The sequence below is a fragment of the Palaemon carinicauda genome, unplaced genomic scaffold, assembly GCF_036898095.1.
Source record: "Palaemon carinicauda isolate YSFRI2023 unplaced genomic scaffold, ASM3689809v2 scaffold56, whole genome shotgun sequence".
NCBI classification, from domain to species: Eukaryota; Metazoa; Arthropoda; class Malacostraca; order Decapoda; family Palaemonidae; genus Palaemon; species Palaemon carinicauda.
Window position 1 is genome coordinate 123,983 of NW_027171827.1, and position 13,673 is coordinate 137,655.

At 42.0% G+C, this 13,673-nt stretch overlaps 1 long non-coding RNA gene across 3 annotated transcripts in view; it reads left to right on the forward strand.

The window, feature by feature from the left end:
* Nucleotides 1-13,673, forward strand: part of LOC137637158 (uncharacterized) — a 64,385-nt gene that overhangs the window by 23,035 nt on the left and 27,677 nt on the right. For all 3 annotated transcript variants that reach the window (XR_011043429.1, XR_011043427.1, XR_011043428.1), the window contains exon 2: nt 1,338-1,442. This is a non-coding gene — a long non-coding RNA (uncharacterized lncRNA). The remainder of the gene's footprint in view (nt 1-1,337; nt 1,443-13,673) is intronic.

The following is a 13,673-nucleotide window of genomic DNA, read 5'->3' on the forward strand; positions in this document are numbered from 1 at the left end:
CCAAGGAGGTTGTGCTTAATTACATCCGATTGGGTGCCGCTGTCAAGCAGTCGTTGTCACTGTCAGAGGTTGATCCTCTGTCTCTTGTTGACGTTGTGGTGTCAAAGATATCCAATGCGTTATCACCCATCACCTCTAACACTCCAAACTCTGCGGTAGCTGACGGCTTAGTTTTTCCCGTTCCTGTTCAACCTATGAGGGAGAAATTAAGTTCATTGTCAGTCTCTCCTAGTATTTCTCCCCCTCGGGGGAGACTCCCCTTCGAAGGACTGCAGAAGGTCAGCTTGCTGATCCAACGCCCCCCAGAGGGCGCATTCGTTTCGCCAGAGGCCTTGCTTTACCTGCGGTGAGGAGGCGCCTCTTTGGTTCAACGCCCATCTGCGCGCCAACACTCACATGCGCGCCATCAACCTCCTGCGCAATGGCGCGCATACGCGCCCAACATGCAACTCTCCTGCGCGCCATGCTGCGCATCATCCTACGCGCCAGGTAAAAGCTGCACGCCAACGGTCAACAGAAAGCATTACTTCCAGGAAGTCAGCAATGCTGCCTTCTCCCAGGCGCTAACCAGTACCAATGCGCTAGCCTTCTCCAGCGCGCATCCGCAAGGATACGCGTGCGCGCCCTGCGCACACTCGCCCATCTTCTCCAAGGGATGCGCGCCAACATTCTCCAGCCCTCTGGGGAAGATTCGCCTGCGCGCGCCCTACGGCCGGCACAGACGCGCGTGAACACTCTCCCGCGTGCCCGCGCACTCAATGTGATAATCCTGCGTGCGCGAATACTCTCCCGCGCGCGTGCCACCAGTTTCCTGCGCGCGAATAGAGAGGCAGATGGTATAACAGTGCATTTCTTTAGCTGTAGAGAGTTAAGAAAATTTAGAAAAAGTAGCACAGAATGAAGGAAATTAGATTTGCCAGCCAAGCAAGTAGCCTAATGTATTAGACAAGCTTTGGAAGTGAAAAATGGAAGTATGCTAAGCTGTCTTGTGTGGGAGGTAACTAATAATGATGAACTTTCCAGAGATTAAAGCACTCTGCACCTTGTGGCAACAATCATATACCGTGGACTGAGCAATGAGGAGCATGGAACTTGGTTGTTGTTGAAGTAGTAAATGAGTAAATTGAAAAAATAATTTGAATTTTCGATTGTGTTTGCCATGTTTCATTTCATATTGATAATCCGTTAATTACTATAACTAGCGAATCTCTCTCTCTCTCTCTCTCTCTCTCTCTCTCTCTCTCTCTCTCTCTCTCTCTCCTATTTTTTGTTGCATTTAATAAATGAATGTAATGATAGCTAAAATTACAAGAATATTAATTTATTTCCTTTTTCAGGCGTTGATCATACTTGTCAAGACGAGATTCTTCCTGGACCGTGGCTTAAGTGCCCATCTTCAAGTCACAAGACTGTATGAAGATAATATGCTGCGGTAATTAGAGGTAAGTGGTTGCCTAGTTAAAGAGCAGTTTTCTAGGCTATTGAAGTATCATACAATTTTTTATTTGTTTATACTATACTAAATTTCATCATGTTTGGTGAAATTCCTCCTGATAGTCCCAACGTATATTAGGTTGATTAACTTCATCCATGCATTTGTCAGTTCTCGCTACACTTTCGATAAGTACTCAACGTTTACATAGCTACATACTTACTCTATACCAAGAATTTTGTCTTTTCTCACTTTATAACTATACTTTTATAATTTTTTTCTTACTCTGATTATGCTATCAAGTACGTCCCTGAGCATCCACATGGTCACTCTGCAGTTTGATAATTTTCAATATTTAACTTAGCCGGTGATTATAATAGCTGCAACTCTGTTGCTCGACAGAAAACTCTAAGGTAAAATTCGCCAGCGATCGCTACACAGGTAGCGGGTGTGCCCAACAGCGCCATCTGTCGTCCAGATACCCAGTACTCAATGTAAACAAAGAACTCAATTTTCTCTCTGTCGTGCTCTCGACAAGACGTGCTTATTCGCTGTTGCTAAACTGGATTTGTTTTCACAACTAATTGGTGAAGTACACTATTCTAGTTTTGAGCTTTCGCTATGCAGGTGTTTTATCTTCATCTTAAATCTTGAACTCGTTTTGGATAGATTTAATTATGATGACAAAGAGAGTATGGACTTTCTTTCACTTTTAAATGGCCGACCCTTCCCTTAGCGGAAGTGTGTTTAGGCTTTTAGTAATTATATCACGTTATAGATTTTCCTCTATATACTTTATATCTCTCCGCCTTTATTAGGCCTCTTCGATTAACTTTCCATTTTTCATAAACATATAAAAATAATTTTAATGTTTTGTTTATATAGACCTTTCCTGAGAGTAGGCGGTCCTAACTTGGAAACCGAAGTTAATCAACGTTGAGCCCTTTATATCGTAAGTAGCTTTTAAAGAGCTAAGGATTTAAAACTTTTTAAATGTATTATTTTATGAAAGAATTTCTTTGATAGTCTTCGTACTGTTTTCAAAGATGAACTAACGTTTAGTTTATTTATGCTACGCAGTTGTTGACGTTCAGGACGTTCAACATGCGCTCTATCGTTACGATAGAGAGAGAGTGTATCACGGTTTCACTTTGCAGTAAGAGTAAATCGATTCTGACGTTTTGTTCATTCTTTCTTAGCTTAAATGTTTTAAATTCTATTTTAAAGGAACTTTTTATTTGAAAAACCTTTCAGTTTTTTCCTTTAGTCAAATAACATGTTTTTTTGACGAAATATAATTGGGCTCTTCTCTTAGGTGCGAAATCAAGAGAGAAAGAGAGAGAGAGATAGAGACGGAGGGAGAGAGAGGAGAGAAAACGTTCCGTTCAAGCGGGTAACGTTGTTCTCGTGTTACTCTCGTCCCTAGTCGCTGTACGGGGAGGAAGGATAAAACGTTTTAGTTTTTTATTCTCGTCCCCAGGCTATGTGCGGTGAGAGATTGAAAACGTAGTTATATGAACTAGTGTTTAGTCTCTTTCCCAGCCACTGATTTTTTTTTTATCTTTAAATATGTTTTCTGTTTTTTGCTGGTATTAATGAGCTTGCATTATACGACTGATTTCGCAATTACTACCTTTTAATGAAGGGTAGAATTGCGTGTTTCAGGTAGAAATCAGTAAAAGTATTCGATTTCAGTGAAATAAGTGCAAAACAGAAAATCGAAGTGATAAAGTGATATGCGCAAAGTGTTACAGTGTTGCGTCCGAGGGTTCGTCTGTTCGTGCCTGTCGTTCACCTAGTCCGGGACCTCTTACATGCTCCCAAGCCCAGGGGAGAAGTAATGTTAAACGACTTATGGGTTCGAGAGGCCTTGACCAACGAACAGACGTTTTCCCTCTATGGTATCGGGTGTATCTTACCAAGATCTCCCCTACCATAAGACGAGAGAGACGTTGTTTCTCCTCGTCATCCGAAGGCTTTTCGCATAAGAAACCTGTCACAAGGTTTCGAAGCCCTTAAGCGAAAGTCAGTCCTTTCAGGACAGGTCCAGCGTCCTGGTTACAACCATTAGGACAGCTCTGACCCTATGCAGTCATCGGATAACTGCTCGCCGCCTAACAAAAGCGTAACACAGACTCCGAGAGTCTTTTTTTGTAGGCAAAGTGTTGCGGTCACAGACGTTACCCTCGTCTCTTACCACAACCATTTCCGTTGATCCTTAATGGGTTGTATGGCAAGACATGCAGTATATGCTTGCCTCCCTTATGGAAGACTATTCTGCCGATTAGTCTGTTGAGTCTAGCCGTTTATCTCATCGATATCCTGGCTTTCAGCCTACCTAACGTTCCTTTGTGCTTACTGTTGACGTTGGCGTAGCTTAGTCACGTCAGTCAGGTTGTTTAGAACCACACTCGATGCGGTCTCGTGTGGTTTTTCAGCCGCATTTGGACGTTAGGCCACTTGCTGATGCTCCTGTTGACGTTCAAGACGTTCACTAACAATCGGAGTTGACTTGTTTTGACGCTGTGCGTCAACCTCCGCATTCTAGAGTTGTTTTGACTGCTCAGTCTAGGCAGTCAAAGCAGTCTCGAGTGGACGCTGTACGTCCTCACGCACCTGTTGTGGTTGACAGTTCAGTTGTTGACAGTTCACAGACTGTCAAGCAGTTACTTGACGTTGCGTTCTGGTCCGCTACTAATGCACCAGTGAGTGTGGACTCTGCTTGTAAAGCATTGCCACCACGGTAGGTCTCTCCCTTGCTTGAGACTCGGCTTTTATCGGACAAGGTTCCTGTAGATGAGGAAGTTGCTGTTCCCCCTCCTACTGATATTCCCTTGAGGACTCTGTCAGATGGAGAGGAGCCTAAAGCTGCTTAGCCTCCTATGGACTTTAATTAAATCATGATGATTTTTTTAAGGATCTTTGTCCGGATCTTTTTGTAACTGCTGCTCCTCGTTCGCCTAAACGTCAGAGCTTACACTAGGCCTAGCTACTTCGAAGCCGTTGTTTTTAAGCTAGTGCTCTCTCGCTCTCCTAGAGAGCTTTACGTTGGCTAGGCGACTGGTTTTTCACCAGGAGGAGTTTGGGGGATACAGCCTTTGCTTTCCCTTCTTTTAAACTGGTTTATAGAGCGAGAGTCTGATATGACACGAGAGAAGTTCTCGGCTTGGGAGTTCATGCCTCTGCCCAGATAGACTTCTCAATTCTCGTAGACTCTCCCTGGCGCCTGGCCAGGAGACGCTCCAAGTTGTTTACAGGTCAACTTCACAGCTGTTTTCGAGCCTTTGAAGTTTTGCTGTACAATTATGTCACGCATAACAAGGCTTTCAGGGATGGTAAACGGTACCGCCTCAGTCGCTAACCCCGTCTGTTGCCATACCTGCTCCCGTAGACCCTAAATGGGCTTTGCTGCAAGACATACAGTCCAAGCTTGCGTCCTTGATAGAGGACTTTAATGCGGAGAAGGTTGCTACCGAACCTTCTGGCCAACAACCTTCCAACCGGTCGGTTGTGCGCCCTGTTGACGCTGAGGTAACCTACTCGCGTCTGCCAGTTGAGGTGGTTCCTCCACCGATGCGACCCAGTGTGGGTTGCCAGCCGCACGTTGACGTTAAGCGACGCTCGGAGGTGGTTGTTGACGTTCAGGACGTTCAACAACCAGCAGAGGTGACTTGTTTTGACGCAGTGCGTCAACCTCAGCAACCCGGTAGGGTGTTGACTGCACAACCCAGACGGTCTAGACAGTCTCGGGTTGACGCTGTGCTTCCTCGCGCACCCATGGTTGTTGACAGTTCACAGACTGTGCAGCAGTTCCATGATATTGCGTCCGGCTCCGTCACGCATGCACCAGTGCGACCGGACTCAGCGAGCCAGACGTTGCCCACTCCGTTGCCGTTTCCTCATCAGTTTTCGGATGAGGAACCCTCTGATGAGGACGTTGCTGAACAACAAGACGATCAGCCCCCAGAATAGATCAAGCCCTGCTATCCATCCAGAAGATGCTGAAGAAGGAACGCTGCTCAGTCAGCTAGGAAGACTACACCTCCGTCCTCTTCAATACCATCTAGCTTTTCACTGGAAAAAGGACAAGACGCTAGAAGCGGTCTCGATCCAGGTTTCCGAAAAGATAAAGTCTTGTCTGACTTGGTGGAAGGACAATATCAACCTAAGAGAGGGTCTTCCCCTGGCTGTTCAGACTCCCAACCACGTTCTCTTCTCGGACGCATCGGACGTGGGCTGGGGCGCGACACTAGACGGTCGGGAATGCTCAGGATTGTGGAACTCGAGTCAGAGGATCATGCATATCAACTGCAAGGAGCTGTTGGCAGTACATCTGGCCTTGAAAAGCTTCAAGTCTCCTTCGAGGCAAAGTGGTGGAAGTTAACTCGGACATCACCACGGCCTTGGCGTACATCTCCAAACAAGGAGGTACCCACTCACTGACGTTGTACGAGATCACAAGGGACCTGCTCATCTGGTCAAAAGGTCAAGACATCTCCCTAGTAACGAGGTTCATCCAAGGCGACTTGAACGTCATAGCAGATTGTCTCAGTCGGAAAGGGCAAGTAATTCCAACCGAATGGACCCTCCACAAGGATGTGTGCAAGAGACTTTGGGCCACTTGGGGTAAAACCATCCATAGATCTCTTTGCAACCTCGATGACCAAGAGGCTTCCAATCTATTGCTCTCCAGTCCCGGACCCAGCAGCAATACATATAGATGCTTTCCTCCTAGATTGGTCACATCTGGATCTCTACGCATTCCCACCGTTCAAGATTGTCAACAAGGTACTGCAGAAGTTCGCCTCTCACGAAGGGACAAGGTTGACGTTAGTTGCTTCCCTCTGGCCCACGAGAGAATGGTTCACCGAGATACTTCGATGGTTAGAAGACGTTCCCAGTAGTCTTCCTCTAAGGGTAGACCTTCTACGTCAGCCACACGTAAAGAAGGTACTCCAAAGCCTCCACGCTCTTCGTCTGACTGCCTTCAAATTATCGAAAGACTCTCGAGAGCTAGAGGCTTTTCGAAGGAAGCAGCCAGTGCGATTGCTAGAGCAAGGAGAGCTTCTTCCATTAGAGTCTACCAATCGAAGTGGGAAGTCTTCCGAGACTGGTGCAAGTCAGTTTCTGTATCCTCGACCAGTACCTCTGTAGCTCAAATAGCTGTTTTTCTCTTATACCTGAGAAAAGGACGATCCCTTTCAGCTCCCACTATCAAGGGCTACAGAAGCATGTTGACATCGGTCTTCCGGCATAGAGGCTTAGATCTTTCCAAACATAAAGATCTGCAAGACCTCCTTAAGTCTTTTGAGACCACCAAGGAGCGTCGTTTGGCTACCCCTGGATGGAATTTAGACGTGGTACTAAGATTCTTCATATCAGACAGGTTGGAGCCGTTACAATCAGCCTCCCTGAAAGATCTCACTCTTAAGACTCTTTTCCTGGTATGCTTAGCCTCGGCTAAAAGAGTCAGTGAGATTCATGCCTTCAGCAAGAACATAGGATTTTCGTCAGAAAAAGCCACTTGTTCGCTACAACTTGGTTTTCTAGCCAAAAATGAGCTGCCTTCTCGGCCTTGGCCTAAATCTTTCGATATCCCCAGCTTATCGGAGATCGTAGGCAATGAACTAGAAAGAGTCTTATGCCCTGTTAGAGCTCTTAAGTTCTATTTAAAGCGTACTAAACCTTTACAAGGCCAATCTGAAGCTTTATGGTGTTCAGTTAAGAAACCATCCTTGCCTTTGTCAAAGAATGCTTGGTCAGACTTTATCAGATTGTTAATACGAGAAGCTCATTCACATCTGAGTGAGGAAGACCGAACTTTGCTTAAGGTGAAGACGCACGAAGTTAGAGCTGTAACAACTTCCGTGGCCTTTAAGCAAAATATATCTCTGCAAAGTATAATGGACGCAACCTATTGGAGAAGCAAGTCAGTGTTCGCGTCATTTTACTTGAAAGATGTCCAGTCTCTTTACAAGAACTGCTACACACTGGGACCATTTGTAGCAGCGAGTGCAGTAGTGGGTGAGGGCTCAACCACTACAATTCCCTAATTCCATAACCTTTTTAATCTTTCTCTTGAAATGTTTTTATTTTTGTTTTTGGGTTGTCCGGAAGGCTAAGAAGCCTTTCGCATCCTGGTTGATTTGGCGGGTGGTCAAAGTCATTTCTTGAGAAGCGCCTAGATTAGGGGTTTTGATGAGGTCCTGTTGTATGGGTTGCAACCCTTGATACTTCAGATCCTAGGGGTCGATCAGCATCCTAAGAGGATCGCGAGGCTCCGTAAGGAAGACGTACTTAAAAAGGCAGAGTAATTGTTCAAGTCGACTTCCTTACCAGGTACCTATTTATTTTGTTTTTGTTATTTTGATAACTTCTAAAATGAAATAAAAATTCTTAGCTCATAATAATGTAAACATATTTTGCTGGTCTCTACCCAACCCCCTGGGTGTGAATCAGCTATTATAATCACCGGCTAAGTTAAATATTGAAAAATGTTATTTTTATAATAAATAAATTTTTGAATATACTTACCCGGTGATTATAAATTAAAGGACCCTCCCTTCCTCCCCAATAGAGACGCAGTGGGATGAGGAGAAAATTGAGTTCTTTGTTTACATTGAGTACTGGGTATCTGGACGACAGATGGCACTGTTGGGCACACCCGCTACCTGTGTAGCGATCGCTGGCGAATTTTACCTTAGAGTTTTCTGTCGAGCAACAGAGTTGCAGCTATTATAATCACCGGGTAAGTATATTCAAAAATTTATTTTATTATAAAAATAACATATTTCATCACATTGTCACTTTTCTTCCTACACTTTCAACTATTCTACTCCATTGGTCTTTGGGCCAATCGTTGACTTCACCTCTCTCGAAAGACGTCTCCTACGTCCTCTATCTTGGCTAAATCCATCTATGTATACATGGCAATTCAATCCCTGTCGAGATCTTTCTCAATGCATCTGTTCCAGTTCTTTCTAGGTCTTCCCGAAGTCCCATGTCTTCATCAGTTAGCATTTGTTTGGGTTTATGCGTATCCTCCATTCATGCAATATGGCAAGCTAATTGAATCCTCCTTGACTTTAAAACTTGGCTTATATATGGTTGCTGGGTTATGTCTTAATTGTGGCGAATTCTCCATTCCAGAGTTTCTTGGTCGAAAATTGTTCCCGTGATTTTCCCCAAAATTTTATTTTCAAAGGTCTCTTACTTATATTAATTAATTTCATCCAGTCTTTTGTCACTTTCCTTACTATTCTTTCATTGATTACTTCTCACAACATGCATATAACCACGTGCCTTAATTACCTTCGACTTTTTTCACTTTTCTCACTTTATAACTACTTTTTTTCATTAAAGTACCTCCACAACATGCACATGGTGTCTTATTTACCCTGATAAACTTCATCAAGGCTATTATCATTTTTCTCGCTGCTCTTTCAATGATTACTTTTCACAACACACACACGACTACTTGCTTATGTTGATTAAATTTATCCAGGCTTTTGTCACTTTTTACACTATCCTTCAAAAAGTACTTTTTTACCATGATTAACTTCAAGGTGTAATAACTTTTCTCAATACTATTTCAAAAAATTATTTAGGCTTTTGTCACTTTTTTCACTTTATAACTACCTTTACAATAAGTAATTCTTTACAACATGCACATGACCACGTACATACTCATACTTACGCAGATTAACTTCATCCAAGATTTTATCACTTTTATCACTGTTACAACCCTCTTTAATAGTTACCTCCACAGCATGCACATTATAAGGACCTTTACGTTGATTAACTTTAAGCAAGCCCCTGTCACTTTTCTCACTTTTTACAGACACCTGAATAATTACTTCCACAACATGCACAGGGCCCCTTACTTACGTTGCTTAACTTCAAACCAAGCCTTTGTAATTTTTCAACCTTTTTACAGCTCTCTCCATAAGTACTTCCCAATCATGCACATGATCCCTTACTTACATTGATTAACTTCAAACCAAGCCTTTGCCATTTTTCAACCTTTTTACAGGCCTCTCAAATAAGTACTTCCCAAGCATGCACAGGGCCCCTTACTTACGTTGATTAACTTCAACCAAGCCTTTGTCATTTTTCAGCCTTTTTACAGCTCTCTCCATAAGTACTTCCCAAGCATGCACAGGTCCCTTTACTTACGTTGATTAACTTCAACCAAGCCTTTGTCATTTTTCAACCTTTTTACAGCTCTCTCCATAAGTACTTCCCAAGCATGCTCAGGGCCCCTTACTTACATTTATTAACTTCAACCAAGCCCTCGTCCCTTTTCTCACTTTGTTACAGTAATCTCAATAAGTACTTTCCAAGCATGCACATAGCTCCTTCATTATGATAATACAATCTATTCAGGCTTTTGTAACTTTTCACTGACCTTTCAATAATTACCTCCCACTACATGCACATATTTAAGTTGATTAACTATATCCAATCTTTTGTCACTATATAACTACCCTTTCAATATGTACTTCTCATAACATCCATAAAACCACATATCTGTATCGATTAAATTCTTCCAGGATTTTGTCACTTTTCTCACTTTACTACTACTATTTCAATAAGTACTTCCCACTCACTGTGCTCTCAAGAACTACTTCCCAAAACATTCATATGGCCACTTCATACTTTGACTAACTTAAATACTTATTACAACAGGCACATGGCCACTTATTTAAGTTGATTAACTTCATCTATGATTTTGTCACTTTTCTCGCTTCCTTTTTAATGCGTACTTCCCACAACATTCTCATGGCCACATACTATCACTGATTAACTTCATCCAGGCTTTTATTACTTATCTTGCAGCCCTTTCACGACCACTTGCTTATGTTGATTAACTTTATCAAGGCTTTAGTCACTTTTCTCACTTTATAATTACCCTTTCAATATATCTACCACAACGTCTTCATTGCCACATAATTTTGTTAGTTGACTTCATTCATTCAGGCCTTTATAACTTTTCTCAGTTTCGCATTGTGCTCTTAATAAGTACTTCCCACAATATCCACATGGTCACTTCTTACGTTGATTAACTTCATTATTATTATTATTATTACTATCCAAGCTACAACCCTAGTTGGAAAAGCAAGATGCTATAAGCCCAAGGGCCCCAATAGGGAAAAATAGCCCAGTGAGGAAAGGAAATAAATAATTGAAGAGAACAAATTAACAATAAATCATTCTAAAAAACGCAACAACGTCAAAACAGATATGTCATATATAAACTATTAACAACGTCAAAAACAAATATGTCATATATAAACTATAAAAAGACTCATGTCCGCCTGGTCAACAAAAAAGCATTTGCTCCAACTTTGAACTTTTGAAGTTCTACTGATTCAACTACCCGATTAGGAAGATCATTCCACAACTTGGTAACAGCTGGAATAAAACTTCTGGAGTACTGCATAGTATTGAGCCTCAGGATGGAGAAGGCCTGGCTATTAGAATTAACTGCTTGCCTAGTATTACGAACAGGATAGAATTGTCCAGGGAGATCTGAATGTAAAGGATGGTCAGAGTTATGAAAAATCTTATGCAACATGCATAATGAACTAATTGAACGACGGTGCCAGAGATTAATATCTAGATCAGGAATAAGAAATTTAATAGGCCGTAAGTTTCTGTCCAACAAATTAAGATGAGAATCAGCAGCTGAAGACCAGACAGGAGAACAATACTCAAAACAAGGTAGAATGAAAGAATTAAAACACTTCTTCAGAATAGATTGATCACCAAAAATCTTAAAAGACTTTCTCAATAGGCCAATTTTTTGTGCAATTGAAGAAGACACAGACCTTAAATGTTTCTCAAAAGTAAATTTGCTGTCGAGAATCACACCTAAAATTTTGAAAGAGTCATACAAATTTAAAGAAACATCATCAATACTGAGATCTGGATGTTGAGGAGCCACCGTCCTTGACTTACTTACAATCATACTTTGAGTTTTGTTAGGATTCAACTTCATACCCCATAATTTGCACCATGCACTAATTTTAGCTAAATCTCTATTAAGGGATTCAACAACCCCAGATCTACATTCAGGGGATGGAATTGATGCAAAGAGAGTACAGTAGAACCTCGGTTTACGAATTTAATTCGTTCCTAATGCGAACTCTTAGACCGAAAAATTCGTATCGCGAAACGAATTTCCCCATAAGAATGTTATAAAATCGAAATAATTAGTTCAACCCATCTACAAAAACCAATTTTCACAAATTTTTCCTTACACATACAGTACTCTACTGTACTCTACACAAAATTATTAAAATATTGCAGTCATTTAATGATGAAAATATGGATATGCATGCACAGTAAACCTGAACTTTACCTTAGAGGAGTGTCGCTGCTGGCTTGATGGAGACGAGAGGAGGGGAAGGAGGAGGAGGGGGTTACTGCTTGGAGGGAGAATCTCCCTCCATGAGAACTTCAGGAACGTTGACTGGAGTTCTCTTGCGAGAATGGCGTTCACTATCACTGGTTTTGCGTTTGCGAGACTCTTGGTCGTTGTCTTTCACAGTTCTTTTCTCCCCCTTCACAAGATATTTTTCAAGAGACACCTGCTTTTGTCTGTTCTTTAAAATTTTATAGAAGTGACCCACCCCATTATCGACTAATAAATTTATTGCACGGTCTGTTTCAGCCTTATTCGGGACATTTTCCTCAAGAAAACTTTTCACGTCTTCCCACTTCTTTAAAAAATCTTTTATCTCACTCGAAGACAGTGATTGTGCAGTGCCTCCCTCCTCGTAAATGGTTCTTGCCTTCTCGCAAATCATGTTCTCATTTACTGAATCTCCTGCGAGCTGCTTCTCATTTAACCACACCATTAATAAATTTTCTACGTCATCAAGAATAGGTGGCCGTTGTTTTGATAACGACGATACACCTTTAGCTACTTTAGCGGCCTTTATTTCTTCTTTTTTCTTTAATATTGTGCATATCGTCGACTGCGAGCGATTGAAAAAACTAGCAATGTCTTTCACACGCATGCCTTGGTCATGCTTCTCGATGATCTCCTTCTTCATCTCGATCGTTATCATCAGCTTCTTCTTACTGCTTTCCTTCTTCGACATCTTAGGAGCCATTGTCTATCACAATAATACAGTACAGTACTGTAATCACAAATGAGTGAAAATAAAACAAATCACAAACCAAGTGTAAAAATCACAAAGAAATCGTCCACGAATTCACTAAGTATGTATGCTATCGAGACGGCGGATACTGAGATAATGAACAAGTGAAGGGGGTAATAAAGGGGTTTAGGGGGTGGTAGGTATGCGTGGGAGGAGTCACGTGACTCCATTGTGAGATACGGTCGTTAAGTTATTTCCATGAAAAATGCGATCGGGAAGCGCGGCGTTAACACTTTTCCACAAAAAACGGCGCGTGGGAGGGAAATTTAAATTCGTTAACCGATACAATATTCGTTAACCGAGATGAATTTTTCAGAGAAAATCCCTTCGTAAACCGAAAAATTCGTAAGCGGAGTCGTTCGTAAACCAAGGTTCTACTGTAGCATCATCTGCATATGCAACAAGCTTGTTTTCTAGGCCAAACCACATGTCATGTGTATATAGTATGAAAAGTAATGGGCCAAGAACACTACCCTGTGGAACACCGGATATCACATCCCTATACTCACTATGGTGCCCGTCAACAACAACAAATCTATTACTTAAAAAATCAATAATAATGCTAAGAAACGACCCACCCACTCCCAACTGTTTCAGTTTGAAAACAAGGGCCTCATGATTTACACGGTCAAAGGCAGTACTAAAATCAAGGCCAATCATGCGCACTTCCTGACCACAATCAAGGGACTTCTGTACAGCATTGGAGATTGTAAGAAGGGCATCACATGCTCCAAGGCCTTTACAAAAACCAAATTGCAAACTAGGGAGTAGATGATTACCTTCAGCAAACCTATTAAGACGTTTTGCCAGAAGATGTTCAAAAACTTTAGATAATATGGGAGTTATGGAAATTGGGCGGTAATCATCCAGGTTTTTTACACTGTCCTCACAACCATTATGTTTATTTATTCAATTATGCTTTTGTCACTTTTCTCCCACTTTTACAGTCCCATATTTTCTAAACTTTGGCCTTTACCCCCTCTTCCTTCATTCTACCTCCATGGTTATGACCCCTTTACAAACGTGGTCCTCTCCTCTTTGTAAAAACATGTCCAAAGCACTAGTCTCTTTAT